At 43.1% G+C, this 15769-nt stretch overlaps 6 non-coding genes across 6 annotated transcripts; all 6 read left to right on the plus strand.

The window, feature by feature from the left end:
- Positions 1 to 1353: 1353 nt before the first annotated feature.
- Positions 1354 to 1426, plus strand: trnar-acg (transfer RNA arginine (anticodon ACG)). Its single transcript has one exon. It is a non-coding gene; the product is annotated as a tRNA-Arg (tRNA).
- A 1609-nt stretch (positions 1427 to 3035) lies between these two features.
- trnar-acg (transfer RNA arginine (anticodon ACG)) lies at positions 3036 to 3108 on the plus strand. Its single transcript has one exon. It is a non-coding gene; the product is annotated as a tRNA-Arg (tRNA).
- A 1606-nt stretch (positions 3109 to 4714) lies between these two features.
- On the plus strand, positions 4715 to 4787 carry trnar-acg (transfer RNA arginine (anticodon ACG)). The gene has a single exon. It is a non-coding gene; the product is annotated as a tRNA-Arg (tRNA).
- Positions 4788 to 5309: 522 nt separating this feature from the next.
- On the plus strand, positions 5310 to 5382 carry trnar-acg (transfer RNA arginine (anticodon ACG)). The gene has a single exon. It is a non-coding gene; the product is annotated as a tRNA-Arg (tRNA).
- A 1638-nt stretch (positions 5383 to 7020) lies between these two features.
- Positions 7021 to 7093, plus strand: trnar-acg (transfer RNA arginine (anticodon ACG)). The gene has a single exon. It is a non-coding gene; the product is annotated as a tRNA-Arg (tRNA).
- A 1601-nt stretch (positions 7094 to 8694) lies between these two features.
- On the plus strand, positions 8695 to 8767 carry trnar-acg (transfer RNA arginine (anticodon ACG)). Its single transcript has one exon. It is a non-coding gene; the product is annotated as a tRNA-Arg (tRNA).
- The last annotated feature ends 7002 nt before the right edge of the window (positions 8768 to 15769 follow it).

Genomic DNA, 15769 nt, shown 5'->3' on the forward strand with positions numbered 1-15769 from the left:
CCCTAGCAGGGTATCACCTGATGCAGGTGAGCAAGTGCACAGAAATATGGGCCAATGGCGAGTAATCTCTGCAGGAGAAGCCGATCTGCACAGTTACATGTGCCCTTCGGTGGATGCGATCTCGGCGGCTTGGAAACGCTTGCGGCTGGCGTATGAGTGCGATGTGTAAGCTGGCAAACGCTTCCAGAACCCAATTCAGACTACTCTCCATCCAGTCTTTTCCTATTTGCTTAGTAATAATGTTTGCTGCTGACTGATGCGCTGCCATCTCCAGGTATTACCTGCTAAATGAATAACTGAATACGGCTCTTCCCTTTCTCTTTTCATGTCTCTGTTCAGTTAAGTAGTCATAAGTGAAGTAATTCCGATAATAGTATTAAGTATAAAGGACAAAATTGTAAAAGCAGCATAGACAAAACTCTTTTTTTTTTTTTTTTTTTTTTTTTTTTTTTTTTTTTTTTTTTTTTTTTTTTTTTTTTGAGCAGCAAATACTGGTGTATATAAACAGCTTTGCGGTGACAGCGAACAACGACTGGCTGGAAGCTTACTGTAGAGGTCACGTGCAGAGTGCAAGTCACTCCACAAATTCACCTCGGGGAAGGTCTGAGACATGAGCCAACAGCTGCCCTAGTAGGTAACCTGATGCGGGTGAGCAAGTGCACAGAAATGTGGGCCAATGGCGAGTAATCTCTGCAGGAGAAGCCGATCTGCACAGTTACATGGGCCCTTCGGTGGATGCGATCTCGGCGGCTTGGAAACGCTGCGGCTGGCGTATGAGTGCATGGTAAGCTGGCAAACGCTTCCAGAACCCATTCAGACTACTCTCCATCCAGTCTTTTCCTATTTGCTTAGTAATAATAATATTTGCTGCTGACTGATGCGCTGCCATCTCCAGCTATTACCTGCTAAAATGATAACTGAATACGCATCTTCCCTTCTCTTTTCATTCTCTGTTCAGTTAAGTAGTCATAGTGAAGTAATTCCGATAATAGTATTAAGTATAAAGGACAAAATTGTAAAAGCAGCTAGACAAAACTCTTATCTATTTAATGTATAATTCTTTTTGTCCGCAATCCCCAACAGAAAAGTACTCTCTCCATGTTAGATGGATTCATCAGTACAATTTTTGGTAATATTTAATTTGCAGAAATTACTTAAAGTAGTAACTTAAAGCATCAAGTGCACAACAAATTTCACAGTCCTAGAATTCTAGAATTGCTTGGTATGGGCTGTCATAGCTCATATTTGCACTAGGAATTGGAAAGAAATGGCCAATCGAGAGCCACAATGCTACCAAGAATGTTGTGGCCAATCAGAGTGCCTGTCACTGCCAGAAAAGCTCCACGTGCAGGTGGGCCTGTGGCGCAATGGATAACGCGTCTGACTACGGATCAGAAGATTCCAGGTTCGACTCCTGGCTGGCTCGTCAGTTTTTTGCTGGTTATTTGTTAATACCCATGAACTCCAGTATTATTGGCTAAAAATGGAAAAATATGAAATTTGGCTCACGTTGCCATTGACTGGTCTTAAATATAACACCACAGCTTTAATGTGTATAATCTGTGATCATGATAGGGCAATTTCATCAACAGTCAACGCTGAAAAGCAGACAAGCTGTCCCAATTTTCCTGACACCTCCTTGTTCCTCTCATTTCCTCCACTTGTCTATTCCCCTCCTTTTCCACATGCTGCCAAGTAGGAAACGAGTGGCTCTAACTTGATTCTGCCTTTAAAGCTATGGTGTCTGCTTTAACAATAAGACCCTGTAATATATACCATATTTTAAAATATCACAATGCAAGATGAGGGACATGTTTCATTGCTTGGTACGTCATGTCATAACTCATATTTGCACAAAGAATTGGAAAGAAATGGCCAATCGAGAGTCACATTGCTACCAAGAATGCTGTGGCAAATCTTGGTACGTGTCACTGCCAGAAAAACCCGAAGATTTAGGGTAAAGATAGCCATGACATTTACAGAGTGTAACAAAAACATTCCCTGACCTGACCAGGAATCAAACTCAGGCCACAGCAGTGCGAGCGCTGTATCCTAGCCACTAGACCACCAGAGACATATGCCTGCTTTTGCCCATGCTGTCGTGTCAGCGATGAAATACATTTAACAGTTTCCACCATGATCGAAGCAGACAAAAATACTTGGTGGTATATAAACAGCCTTTGCGGTGACAGCGAACAACGACTGGCTGGAAGCTTACTGTAGAGGTCACGTGCAGAGTGCAAGTCACTCCACAAATTCACCTCGGGGAAGGTCTGAGACATGAGCCAACAGCTGCCCTAGTAGGGTATCACCTGATGCGGGTGAGCAAGTGCACAGAAATGTGGGCCAATGGCGAGTAATCTCTGCAGGAGAAGCCGATCTGCACAGTTACATGTGCCCTTCGGTGGATGCGATCTCGGCGGCTTGGAAACGCTTGCGGCTGGCATATGAGTGCGATGTGTAAGCTGGCAAACGCTTCCAGAACCCAATTCAGACTACTCTCCATCCAGTCTTTTCCTATTTGCTTAGTAATAATGTTTGCTGCTGACTGATGCGCTGCCATCTCCAGCTATTACCTGCTAAAATGAATAACTGAATATGGCATCTTCCCTTTCTCTTTTCATGTCTCTGTTCAGTTAAGTAGTCATAAGTGAAGTAATTCCGATAATAGTATTAAGTATAAAGGACAAAATTGTAAAAGCAGCATAGACAAAACTCTTATCTGTTTAATGTATAATTCTTTTTGTCCGCAATCTCCCAACAAGAAAAGTACTCTCTCCATGTTAGATGGATTCATCAGTACAATTTTTGGTAATATTTAATTTGCAGAAATTACATAAAGTAGTAACTTAAAGCATCAAGTGCACAACAAATTTCACAGTCCTAGAATTCTAGAATTGCTTGGTATGGGCTGTCATAGCTCATATTTGCACTAGGAATTGGAAAGAAATGGCCAATCGAGAGCCACAATGCTACCAAGAATGTTGTGGCCAATCAGAGTGCCTGTCACTGCCAGAAAATCTCCATTTGCAGGTGGGCCAGTGGCGCAATGGATAACGCGTTTGACTACGGATCAGAAGGTTACAGGTTCGACTCCTGGCTGGCTCGTCAGTTTTTGCTGGTTATTTGTTAATACCCATGAACTCCAGTACTATTGGCTAAAAATGGAAAAATATGAAATTTGGCTCACGTTGCCATTGACTGGTCTTAAATATAACACCACAGCTTTAATGTGTATAATCTGTGATCAGGATAGTGCAATTTCATCAACAGTAAACTTTGAAAAGCAGATAAGCTGTCCCAATTTTCCTGACGCCTCCTCATTCCTCTCATTTCCTCCACTCGTCTATTCCCCTCCTTTTCCACATGCTGCCAAGTAGGAAACGAGTGGCGCTAACTTGATTCTGCCTTTAAAGCTATGGTGTCTGCTTTAACAATAAGACCCTGAAATATAGACATTTTTTTATAATCACAATGCAAGATGAGGGACATGTTTCATTGCTTGGTACGTCATGTCATAACTCATATTTGCACAAAGAATTGGAAAGAAATGGCCAATCGAGAGTCACATTGCTACCAAGAATGCTGTGGCAAATCTTGGTACGTGTCACTGCCAGAAAAACCCGAAGATTTAGGGTAAAGATAGCCATGACATTTACAGAGTGTAACAAAAACATTCCCTGACCTGACTGGGAATCAAACCCAGGCCACAGCAGTGAGAGCGCTGTATCCTAGCCCCTAGACCACCAGAGACATATGCCTGCTTTTGCCCATGCTGTCGTGTCAGCGATGAAATACATTTAACAGTTTCCACCATGATCGAAGCAGACAAAAATACTTGGTGGTATATAAACAGCCTTTGCGGTGACAGCGAACAACGACTGGCTGGAAGCTTACTGTAGAGGTCACGTGCAGAGTGCAAGTCACTCCACAAATTCACCTCGGGGAAGGTCTGAGACATGAGCCAACAGCTGCCCTAGCAGGGTATCACCTGATGCAGGTGAGCAAGTGCACAGAAATATGGGCCAATGGTGAGTAATCTCTGCAGGAGAAGCCGATCTGCACAGTTACATGTGCCCTTCGGTGGATGCGATCTCGGCGGCTTGGAAACGCTTGCGGCTGGCGTATGAGTGCGATGTGTAAGCTGGCAAACGCTTCCAGAACCCACTTCAGACTACTCTCCATCCAGTCTTTTCCTATTTGCTTAGTAATAATGTTTGCTGCTGACTGATGCGCTGCCATCTCCAGCTATTACCTGCTAAAATGAATAACTGAATACGGCATCTTCCCTTTCTCTTTTCATGTCTCTGTTCAGTTAAGTAGTCATAAGTGAAGTAATTCCGATAATAGTATTAAGTATAAAGGACAAAATTGTAAAAGCAGCATAGACAAAACTCTTATCTATTTAATGTATAATTCTTTTTGTCCGCAATCTCCCAACAAGAAAAGTACTCTCTCCATGTTAGATGGATTCATCAGTACAATTTTTGGTAATATTTAATTTGCAGAAATTACATAAAGTAGTAACTTAAAGCATCAAGTGCACAACAAATTTCACAGTCCTAGAATTCTAGAATTGCTTGGTATGGGCTGTCATAGCTCATATTTGCACTAGGAATTGGAAAGAAATGGCCAATCGAGAGCCACAATGCTACCAAGAATGTTGTGGCCAATCAGAGTGCCTGTCACTGCCAGAAAAGCTCCACGTGCAGGTGGGCCAGTGGCGCAATGGATAACGCGTCTGACTACGGATCAGAAGATTCCAGGTTCGACTCCTGGCTGGCTCGTCAGTTTTTGCTGGTTATTTGTTAATACCCATGAACTCCAGTACTATTGGCTAAAAATGGAAAAATTTGGCTCACGTTGCCATTGACTGGTCTTAAATATAACACCACAGCTTTAATGTATATAATCTGTTATCAGGATAGGGCAATTTCATCAACAGTAAACTTTGAAAAGCAGATAAGCTGTCCCAATTTTCCTGACGCCTCCTCGTTCCTCTCATTTCCTCCACTCGTCTCTTCCCCTCCTTTTCCACATGCTGCCAAGTAGGAAACGAGTGGCGCTAACTTGATTCTGCCTTTAAAGCTATGGTGTCTGCTTTAACAATAAGACCCTGAAATATATACAATTTTTTAAAATATCACAATGCAAGATGAGGGACATGTTTCATTGCTTGGTACGTCATGTCATAACTCATATTTGCACAAATAATTGGAAAGAAATGGCCAATCGAGAGTCACATTGCTACCAAGAATGTTGTGGCAAATCTTGGTACGTGTCACTGCCCGATAAAGGTGGGCATAAGTGGGCCAGTGGCGCAATGGATAACGTGTCTGACTACGGATCAGAAGATTCCAGGTTCGACTCCTGGCTGGCTCGTCAGTTTTTTGCTGGTTATTTGTTAATACCCATGAACTCCAGTATTATTGGCTAAAAATGGAAAAAATATGAAATTTGGCTCACGTTGCCATTGACTGGTCTTAAATATAACACCACAGCTTTAATGTGTATAATCTGTGATCAGGATAGGGCAATTTCATCAACAGTAAACTTTGAAAAGCAGACAAGCTGTCCCAATTTTCCTGATGCCTCCTCGTTCCTCTCATTTCCTCCACTCGTCTATTCCCCTCCTTTTCCACATGCTGCCAAGTAGGAAACGAGTGGCGCTAACTTGATTCTGCCATTAAAGCTATGGTTTCTGCTTTAACAATAAGACCCTGTAATATATACAATTTTTTTAAATATCACAATGCAAGATGAGGGACATGTTTCATTGCTTGGTACGTCATGTCATAACTCATATTTGCCCAAAGAATTGCAAAGAAATGGTCAATCGAGAGTCACATTGCTACCAAGAATGTTGTGGCAAATCTTGGTACGTGTCACTGCCAGAAAAACCTGAAGATTCAGGGTAAAGATAGCGATGACATTTACAGAGTGTAACAAAAACAATTGCTGACCTGACCGGGAATCAAACCCAGGCCACAGCAGTGAGAGCACCAAATCCTAGCCACTAGACCACCAAGGACATATGCCCACATCTGCCCATGCTGTCGTGTCAGCGATGAAACACATTTAACAGTGTCCACCATGATCGAAGCAGACAAAAATACTTGGTGGTATATAAACAGCCTTTGCGGTGACAGCAAACAACGACTGGCTGGAAGCTTACTGTAGAGGTCACGTGCAGAGTGCAAGTCACTCCACAAATTCACCTCGGGGAAGGTCTGAGACATGAGCCAACAGCTGCCCTAGCAGGGTATCACCTGATGCGGGTGAGCAAGTGCACAGAAATGTGGGCCAATGGCGAGTAATCTCTGCAGGAGAAGCCGATCTGCACAGTTACATGTGCCCTTCGGTGGATGCGATCTCGGCGGCTTGGAAACGCTTGCGGCTGGCGTATGAGTGCGATGTGTAAGCTGGCAAACGCTTCCAGAACCCAATTCAGACTACTCTCCATCCAGTCTTTTCCTATTTGCTTAGTAATAATGTTTGCTGCTGACTGATGCGCTGCCATCTCCAGGTATTACCTGCTATAATGAATAACTGAATACGGCGTCTTCCCTTTCTCTTTTCATGTCTCTGTTCAGTTAAGTAGTCATAAGTGAAGTAATTCCGATAATAGTATTAAGTATAAAGGACAAAATTGTAAAAGCAGCATAGACAAAACTCTTATCTGTTTAATGTATAATTCTTTTTGTCCGCAATCTCCCAACAAGAAAAGTACTCTCTCCATGTTAGATGGATTCATCAGTACAATTTTTGGTAATATTTAATTTGCAGAAATTACATAAAAAGCTATGGTGTCTGCTTAACAATAAGACCGTGAAATATATACAATTTTTTAAAATATCACAATGCAAGATGAGGGACATGTTTCATTGCTTGGTACGTCATGTCATAACTCATATTTGCACAAAGAATTGGAAAGAAATGGCCAATGAGAGTCACATTGCTACCAAGAATGTTGTGGCAAATCTTGGTACGTGTCACTGCCCGATAAAGGTGGGCATAAGTGGGCCAGTGGCGCAATGGATAACGCGTCTGACTACGGATCAGAAGATTCCAGGTTCGACTCCTGGCTGGCTCGACAGTATTTTGCTGGTTATTTGCTAATACCATGAACTCCAGTATTATTGGCTAAAAATGGAAAAATATGAAATTTGGCTCACGTTGCCATTGACTGGTCTTAAATATAACACCACAGCTTTAATGTGTACAATCTGTGATCAGGATAGGGCAATTTCATCAACAGTCAACGCTGAAAAGCAGACAAGCTGTCCCAATTTTCCTGACACCTCCTTGTTCCTCTCATTTCCTCCACTCGTCTATTCCCCTCCTTTTCTCCACATGCTGCCAAGTAGGAAACGAGTGGCTCTAACTTGATTCTGCCTTTAAAGCTATGGTTTCTGCTTTAACAAGAAGACCCTGAAATATAGACATTTTTTTATAATCACAATGCAAGATGAGGGACATGTTTCATTGCTTGGTACGTCATGTCATAACTCATATTTGCACAAAGAATTGGAAAGAAATGGCCAATCAAGAGTCACATTGCTACCAAGAATGTTGTGGCAAATCTTGGTACGTGTCACTGCCAGAAAAACCCGAAGATTCAGGGTAAAGATAGCCATGACATTTACAGAGTGTAACAAAAACATTCCCTGACCTGACCGGGAATCAAAGCCAGGCCACAGCAGTGAGAGCGCTGTATCCTAGCCACTAGACCACCAGAGACATATGCCCGCTTCTGCCCATGCTGTTGTGTCAGCGATTTAACATTTCCACCATGATCGAAGCAGACAAAAATACTTGGTGCTATATAAACAGCCTTTGCGGTGACAGCGAACAACGACTGGCTGGAAGCTTACTGTAAAGGTCACGTGCAGAGTGCAAGTCACTCCACAAATTCACCTCGGGGAAGGTCTGAGACATGAGCCAACAGCTGCCCTAGCAGGGTATCACCTGATGCGGGTGAGCAAGTGCACAGAAATGTGGGCCAATGGCGAGTAATCTCTGCAGGAGAAGCCGATCTGCACAGTTACATGTGCCCTTCGGTGGATGCGATCTCGGCGGCTTGGAAACGCTTGCGGCTGGCGTATGAGTGCGATGTGTAAGCTGGCAAACGCTTCCAGAACCCAATTCAGACTACTTTCCATCCAGTCTTTTCCTATTTGCTTAGTAATAATAATGTTTGCTGCTGACTGATGCGCTGCCATCTCCAGCTATTACCTGCTAAAATGAATAACTGAATACGGCATCTTCCCTTTCTATTTTCATGCCTCTGTTCAGTTAAGTAGTCATAAGTGAAGTAATTCCGATAATAGTATTAAGTATAAAGGACAAAATTGTAAAAGCAGCATAGACAAAACTCTTATCTGTTTAATGTATAATTCTCTTTGTCCGCAATCTCCCAACAAGAAAAGTACTCTCTCCATGTTAGATGGATTCATCAGTACAATTTTTGGTAATATTTAATTTGCAGAAATTACTTAAAGTAGTAACTTAAAGCATCAAGTGCACAACACATTTCACAGTCCTAGAATTCTAGAATTGCTTGGTATGGGCTGTCATAGCTCATATTTGCACTAGGAATTGGAAAGAAATGGCCAATCGAGAGCCACAATGCTACCAAGAATGTTGTGGCCAATCAGGGTGCCTGTCACTGCCAGAAAAGCTCAACATGCAGGTGGGCCAGTGGCGCAATGGATAACGCGTCTGACTACGGATCAGAAGATTCCAGGTTCGACTCCTGGCTGGCTCGACAGTTTTTGCTGGTTATTTGTTAATACCCATGAACTCCAGTACTATTGGCTAAAAATGGAAAAATATGAAATTTGGCTCACGTTGCCATTGACTGGTCTTAAATATAACACCACAGCTTTAATGTGTACAGTCTGTGATCAGGATAGGGCAATTTCATCAACAGTCAAAGCTGAAAAGCAGACAAGCTGTCCCAATTTTCCTGACACCTCCTTGTTCCTCTCATTTCCTCCACTTGTCTATTCCCCTCCTTTTCTCCACATGCTGCCAAGTAGGAAACAAGTGGCTCTAACTTGATTCTGCCTTTAAAGCTATGGTTTCTGCTTTAATAAGGAGACCCTGAAATATAGACATTTTTTTATAATCACAATGCAAGATTAGGGACATGTTTCATTGCTTGGTACGTCATGTCATAACTCATATTTGCACAAAGAATTGGAAAGAAATGGCCAATCGAGAGCCACATTGCTACCAAAAATGTTGTGGCCAATCAGGGTGCATGTACCTGCCAGTGGCGCAATGGATAACGCGTCTGACTATGGATCAAAAGATTCCAGGTTCAACTCCTGGCTGGCTCATCTGTCTTTACTGAAAACATGTTAATAATTTATGAATTTCAGTGCTATTGGCAAAAAATTGAAAATTTGGCTCACATAGCCAATTGATCGATCTGAAATATAACAGTACTCCATGAATACAGCTCTGGCTATGAGGCAGTCTGTGAGAGAAAATAAGTTCCCACTTAGGCCATTTGTTATCCATCCATCCATTGTCTGTACCCACTTATCCTGGTCAGGGTCACAGGGAATGCTGGAGCTTATCCCAGTGTTCATTGGGTGAGAGGCAGGAATACAGCCAGGACAGAGCTCCAATTTATCGCAGGGTGGAAATTTTTTTATGTTGCATGTTCAACTGGCATCTCCCAAAATTAAATGTAGTCTTTCAATGTTACATGGATTCATCAGTACCATTCTTGGCAATGTATAATTCCAAGAAATCACATAAAATAGAAACTTAAAGCATGAAATGAACAACATATTTTGCAGTCCTAGAAATTCTTGGTCCCGTTGTTCTTTTCATAATGTGACAAGCTTGAAAACCGATTGAATGCCCCTAAATTTTGATAGCCCTCGTCAACAGGTACTTAGTTCTGGCCAGGTAGCTATCACACAATACCTTGCCTGTGAATGTTTTTCGGCAAACGCCTGCATTTCTCTGTTGTCTGCCCCCAAACTAGTTTGCATCTGAATCATGAAGGACGAATGGACCCGCTCTCTATCTTCAGGTTTCAGATAACGGTTGTTAAGTTTGTTAAGTGGGACATAAGGATCAAGACCATACTCTTCCAAACGCTGGCTGAGTTGATTCAAGTTGTTAACAACCAGGCTGTGTAAGTAATGTAGATCTTTATTGGATATAAAACAGAAACTAGTTTAGCCTATAAGAGGCTGATTATGTAGCTATACTGTGCAGCGAACCATCATAAAAATCCAGCTGAAATTTAAAAAAAAGATCTTTCACAATCCATGTCACCATTTAGCCTACATTCTGATCAAGCTTGCGGTCAGCTGTCCGGTTGACATGGAAACGATAAAAATTACCTGTGCTTCAGCTTTAGAATTTAGCTTTTTTTAGTAGGCCGATTAAAAATGGCAAACAGCAACAAGGACAACACAAGTCACAAGACAATCAAACAAGTTCCGTAAACATATGCAAATCTTCAGAGCCAGAAAGACTCCACTGGAAGACACTGTTGACAGAAATGACATAATGACATTAGCTAGCAACTTTTCTGCACTGCTACAGGCCATAGGACGGGCTTCGTAGGACTATTACAATGAAAGGTATGATTTGAAATTTCCACAAGCCTGGGATACTCACGGTAAGGATAGCCACGGCAATGTTTACAGAGTGTAACGAAAACATTCCCTGACCGGGAATCAAACCCTTGCCGCGGTGAGAGCGCCGAATCCTAGCCACTAGACCACCAGGGACACACGCCTGCTCTTGCCCATGCCACCGTGTCGGTGTGCAAAATATTGTGTCTGGAACTGACATAACAATTTCATGACAGCCGACGCTACGGCACTTTTGAAGAAATAAAGCCAAACTCATCAGCGCACGTATATGAAGGAGGACAAAGCCGCTGCGCCAGCCGGGAATCGAACCCGAAGAATGGGAATCTTGCATGATACCCCTACAAAACGGGCACCACCATGGTGTCGCTCTGTTCTCTTCGTGCATACATGTTTCCGGTGTGCCTTATGCACATCTCTCCTGTTGAGCAGCAAACAGAAGGCATGGTAAAGAGGATGTACCAGAACACGGATTGTACAAACGACTACAGGAAGTACCCTGTCCATGTGATCGGTCTGTCCATGATCATATGATCGTGACATCAGTTTGAGCTGTAGACCCGAAATGGCGCCCAGTCCTTACACTGGAAATATGACTGCTTGAATATTGTGTTTTTGTGATACACAGTTTTCAGAAAACTTGCTTTTATGATTTTGTTGGGAATTATGGAATCTTGCATGATGCCGCTAAACTACTGGCGCCTTACTGTAAGCATCCTAGAGTTCTCGGCATAATGTGACAAGCTTGAAATCCGTGCCACAAACTGTCAGCATTACATTACATTACATTACATTACAGGCATTTGGCAGACGCTCTTATCCAGAGCGACATACAACAAAGTGTATAACCATAACCAGGAACAAGTATGACGAAACCCCTAGAGAGAAGTACCGGTCCAAGTGCAGGGAACAACCGCATAGTTCAACTTGGACTCTAAAGGTTAAACTGATTAACACTAACAACGAGAACGGCAACAACGCAGTCTATGGAAAAAATACAAGCAGTAGTTAAGACAGTTAATGCACCTAAGTCACCTACGAAACAGCTGCCTAGTTACAACCCTAAGCTTACAGTCATTTACAGGGGGGTAGGGAGGGATGGGGAGAGGTGCAGCCTGAAGAGGTGAGTCTTCAGTCGTCGCTTGAAATGGGTCAGTGTCTCAGCTGTTCTGACCTCCACGGGGAGGTCACTCCACCATCGTGGGGCCAGAACAGACAGGAGACGTGTTCTGGAAGTGCAGGTGCGAAGAGGGGGAGGTGCTAGGCGTCCTGAGGTAGCAGAACGGAGGGATCTGGCTGGCATGTAGGGTTTGAATATCTTGTGGAGGTATGCTGGGGCTGATCCCTTGATTGCCTGGTATGCTAGGACCAATGTTTTTAATTTTATGCGAGCTATAACAGGCAGCCAGTGGAGGGTAGTGAGCAGGGGAGTGACGTGGGAGTGTCTGGGGAGGTTGAAGACCAGACAAGCCGCAGCATTCTGAATGAGTTGCAGGGGTCTGGTGGCAGATGCTGGTAGTCCAGCCAGAAGAGAGTTGCAGTAGTCCAGGCGGGATAGAACCATTGCTTGGACCAGGAGCTGGGTTGAGTAGGTGGTGAGAAAGGGGCGGATTCTGCGGATGTTATACAGGAAAAATCTGCATGCCCGGCTTACTGCTGCAATGTTCTTGGAGAGGGACAGCTTGTTGTCCATCACCACTCCGAGATTCTTGGCACAGGGTGATGATGTCACTAAGGTGTCCCCTAGGGAAATGGAAAAGTTGAGGAGGGGAGAGGATAGAGCAGGAATAAAGATTAGCTCCGTCTTTCCCGGGTTGAGCTTCAGGTGGTGATTGTCCATCCAGCTCTGTATGTCCCTCAGGCAAGCGGAGATGCGGGCAGGGACCTGTGTGTCCGATGGGGAGAAGGAGAGAAAGAGTTGCGTGTCATCGGCATAGGAGTGATAGGACAAGCCATGGGCAGATATTACAGGGTCAAGGGATCTGGTGTACAAGGAGAAGAAAAGGGGACCGAGGACTTAGCCCTGGGGAACTCCGGTGGAGAGGGGACGGGGTGGTGATACCTTACCCGCCCAGGCAACCTGGAAGGAACGGTCAGAGAGGTAAGACTCAATCCAGTCAAGGACTGTGCCGCAGATCCCTGTTGCTGCCAGGGAGGACAGGAGGATAGAGTGCTCCACAGTGTCAAATGCAGCGGAGATGTCTAGAAGAATCAGGACAGAGGAGAGGGAGGCTGCTCGTGCGGCATGGAACGACTCACTGACCGAGAGGAGTGCAGTCTCGGTCGAGTGGCCAGGCCTGAAGCCAGACTGGTGGGGATCAAGCAGGTTGTTCTGAGAGAAGAAAGCAGAGAGTTGGTTAGATGCAGCACGTTCAAGTGTTTTGGATAGGAAAGGGAGGAGAGATACTGGGTGGTAGTTCTGAATGACTGAAGGATCTACTGTGGGTTTCTTCAGCAGCGGGGTGATGTGGGCCCTCTTGAAGGATGAGGGGAAACATCCAGAAGATAGGGAGGAGTTCACGAGGGAGGTGACAAAAGGGAGGATGTCTGGTGTGATTGTCTGGTGGAGAGATGAGGGGATAGGGTCGAGGGCGCAGGTGGTAGGGCGGTGGGTGAGCAGAAGCTGGGAAACTTCAGAGTCTGAGAGGAGAGAAAATGTGGAGAAACAGGGGGCAGAGGGCTGCGGATGTCTGCAATCTTTTCGTCAAAGAATGCTGCAAAGTCATCTGCAGTGAAGGAAGACTGGGGTGGAGGAGGTGGCACTTGCGGGGACTTCATATGTGAGCAAACACATACTTTGAATACATGTTTTAAAAATGTACTTTTTTCAGCTCATGTTAAAATACTGAATAAAATACTGATATAATTTGATGAGATTTAGTACATGTTTCTGGAGGTACGATTGCTTGAATATTGTGTTTTTGCAAAACGCACTTTTCCGAAAACTAGCATTTCAGATTTTATTGGGAAATTAGGAATCTTGCTTGATTTCCCTAAAGTACTGGCACCTTTTTGCATGTGTCCCGTTGTTTTTTTCATAAAGTGACAAGCTTGAAAACCTCTTGAATGCCCCTAAATTTTGAAAGGCCTCGTCCACAGGTATTTATGAACGGTGGCGACTACCACAGAAAAAGAAGAAAAGATTAATTGAAGGCAGTACAAGGAGTATCTCAAGCCCACGTGCGTCACTTCCCCGTCTCTGCTAGCATTTGATAGGCCAGCTGGTAAAGGGGAAGACTGTATTAATTATCATAGCCATCCTTAGGTGACCGGTTCAAATGCGTTTTGACAAATTGCGTGTTTTTTTCCGCACTCTCTGCACTTTTCTGGAGTTCTATCGGCAAATGTTAAAGCAAATGATAATGCCCCAAACCTGAACTGTGTTAAAAAAAACAATTAAGAAATTGAACACGCGTTCCACAACCTAATTAAGAATCTATTGATTAACCTCAGTCTTGTTACCGACATTATGTGGCAGAAGAGGAAAAATAATCCCTTGAAATCATGAAATGCACCTAATTAAGACAACAGCTTGTTAAAATTTATGGATTACAATTGCGGTAGGAACGAAAACCAGCGTACACAGGGAGCCCCCAGGACTGAGTTTGAGAACCACTGCGCTACAGTACTGACACCTTATTGCATGTGTCCCATAGTTCTTTTTATAAAGTGACAAGCTTGAAAACCGTGCTGCAAACTGTTGACAAATGCCATGGTATCATAAGCAAAACCATGTGACCTGAGTTAACCTTGTAATTAAATGCTTTAACTGCTGTGCTTCTCAAGTTCTGAGTAACAATGAAAGACCAGGAGTGAGGGCCACTGACCCAAAGACATGCTTTTCATAGCATTTAATCTTCCATCCACATTCACTTTTCTTCCTGACTTTCTCCATATAAAATCAACTAATTGTTTTATAAATGTCTCAATTAGAAACTCAGTTGTATGATTAGCCTATTGACTATGCCATTAGAGTGCCTTTGGGGACACCTGGAGGATAAGCATTGAAATAAAAGTTTAAATCCCTGAACGTCATATGGAGACAAATTCATATGAATATATCACAAAGGCATATTTATTTAAATTAGACAAAAATGGGATCCCATAGCTTTAAGGTTTGTTTAACTGAATACAAAATTTTAATCTGGTTTGATTCAACTGTATATGCTCTTAAAATGGCTAAAAGTCCTGGTTGGAGATTGATGAATAATTACTTTGTTAAGTTTATTTGTTTGTGGGATTTTTGCTTTGTGCCAATTAGTGCTTGGCACTTTCTTGATGCTTTATTTGGAGTTCTGTATGCACTCATCAATGTACTTCTTCCACATATGTTCTGTTTGCTTCACTTTGTACTTGCTCCTCTTCCTTTGAAATTAAGCATGGAAGGAGAGTGATCTTTGAAAGGTCCTACATAAATTAAATGTATTATAACGACTATTTTTGGTCCATACAACTGTAACCAGAATATGTAAACTGAATACACAGTGATATAATTTTCTCCTGAAGCACCAATTGCTGTGCTATTTGAAAAAGCCAAATGGGTCAATTAAATGGCCAGCATTAGAGGCCCAGCTTTAGACGTTGCCTTTGGGAAAATAACAAATACATAAATGCACAAGAGAATGTGATAATGTGACAGGGAGGGACAGTCACAACATCTAGTGGCCTGCCGCACTGCCCATCCATCAAAGGGTTCAAGACTGCACAATGACTTTCTGAGCCAGTCCTAATGATGGCATGGCGGCCTCCTTTGCCTGGATGTTATTCGCAGTCATGCCCTCTCAGCCAGACAGTCTACAGCCTTATTTATTCACAGCACAATCCACTTATAGGCCAAACAATAAACATGAATAAAATACATAAAACCATCAGTCCTTTTATATAAAAAAAAAACTGAATAGCTATTATTTACCATCAAAATATGAAGACAACACAATTGTTGTAATGGCTTTGAGAACTATTTAGTCATATGCACGCACCCTGCTAATCCATCTAACGAATGCACTGGAAACATGAACTGAATCTGATTCCCCAGAATAAGCAATCTTAACAACACGTCTGCTGATATTTCTGTACTGGTCATCTGCAAGAGGACAACACTAAACTTGAAGAAAATAATGCATTCCAGTGTCAAGTTGTTTAGTCAT

This window comes from Anguilla rostrata, chromosome 5 (assembly GCF_018555375.3).
Source record: "Anguilla rostrata isolate EN2019 chromosome 5, ASM1855537v3, whole genome shotgun sequence".
Taxonomy (NCBI): Eukaryota; Metazoa; Chordata; class Actinopteri; order Anguilliformes; family Anguillidae; genus Anguilla; species Anguilla rostrata.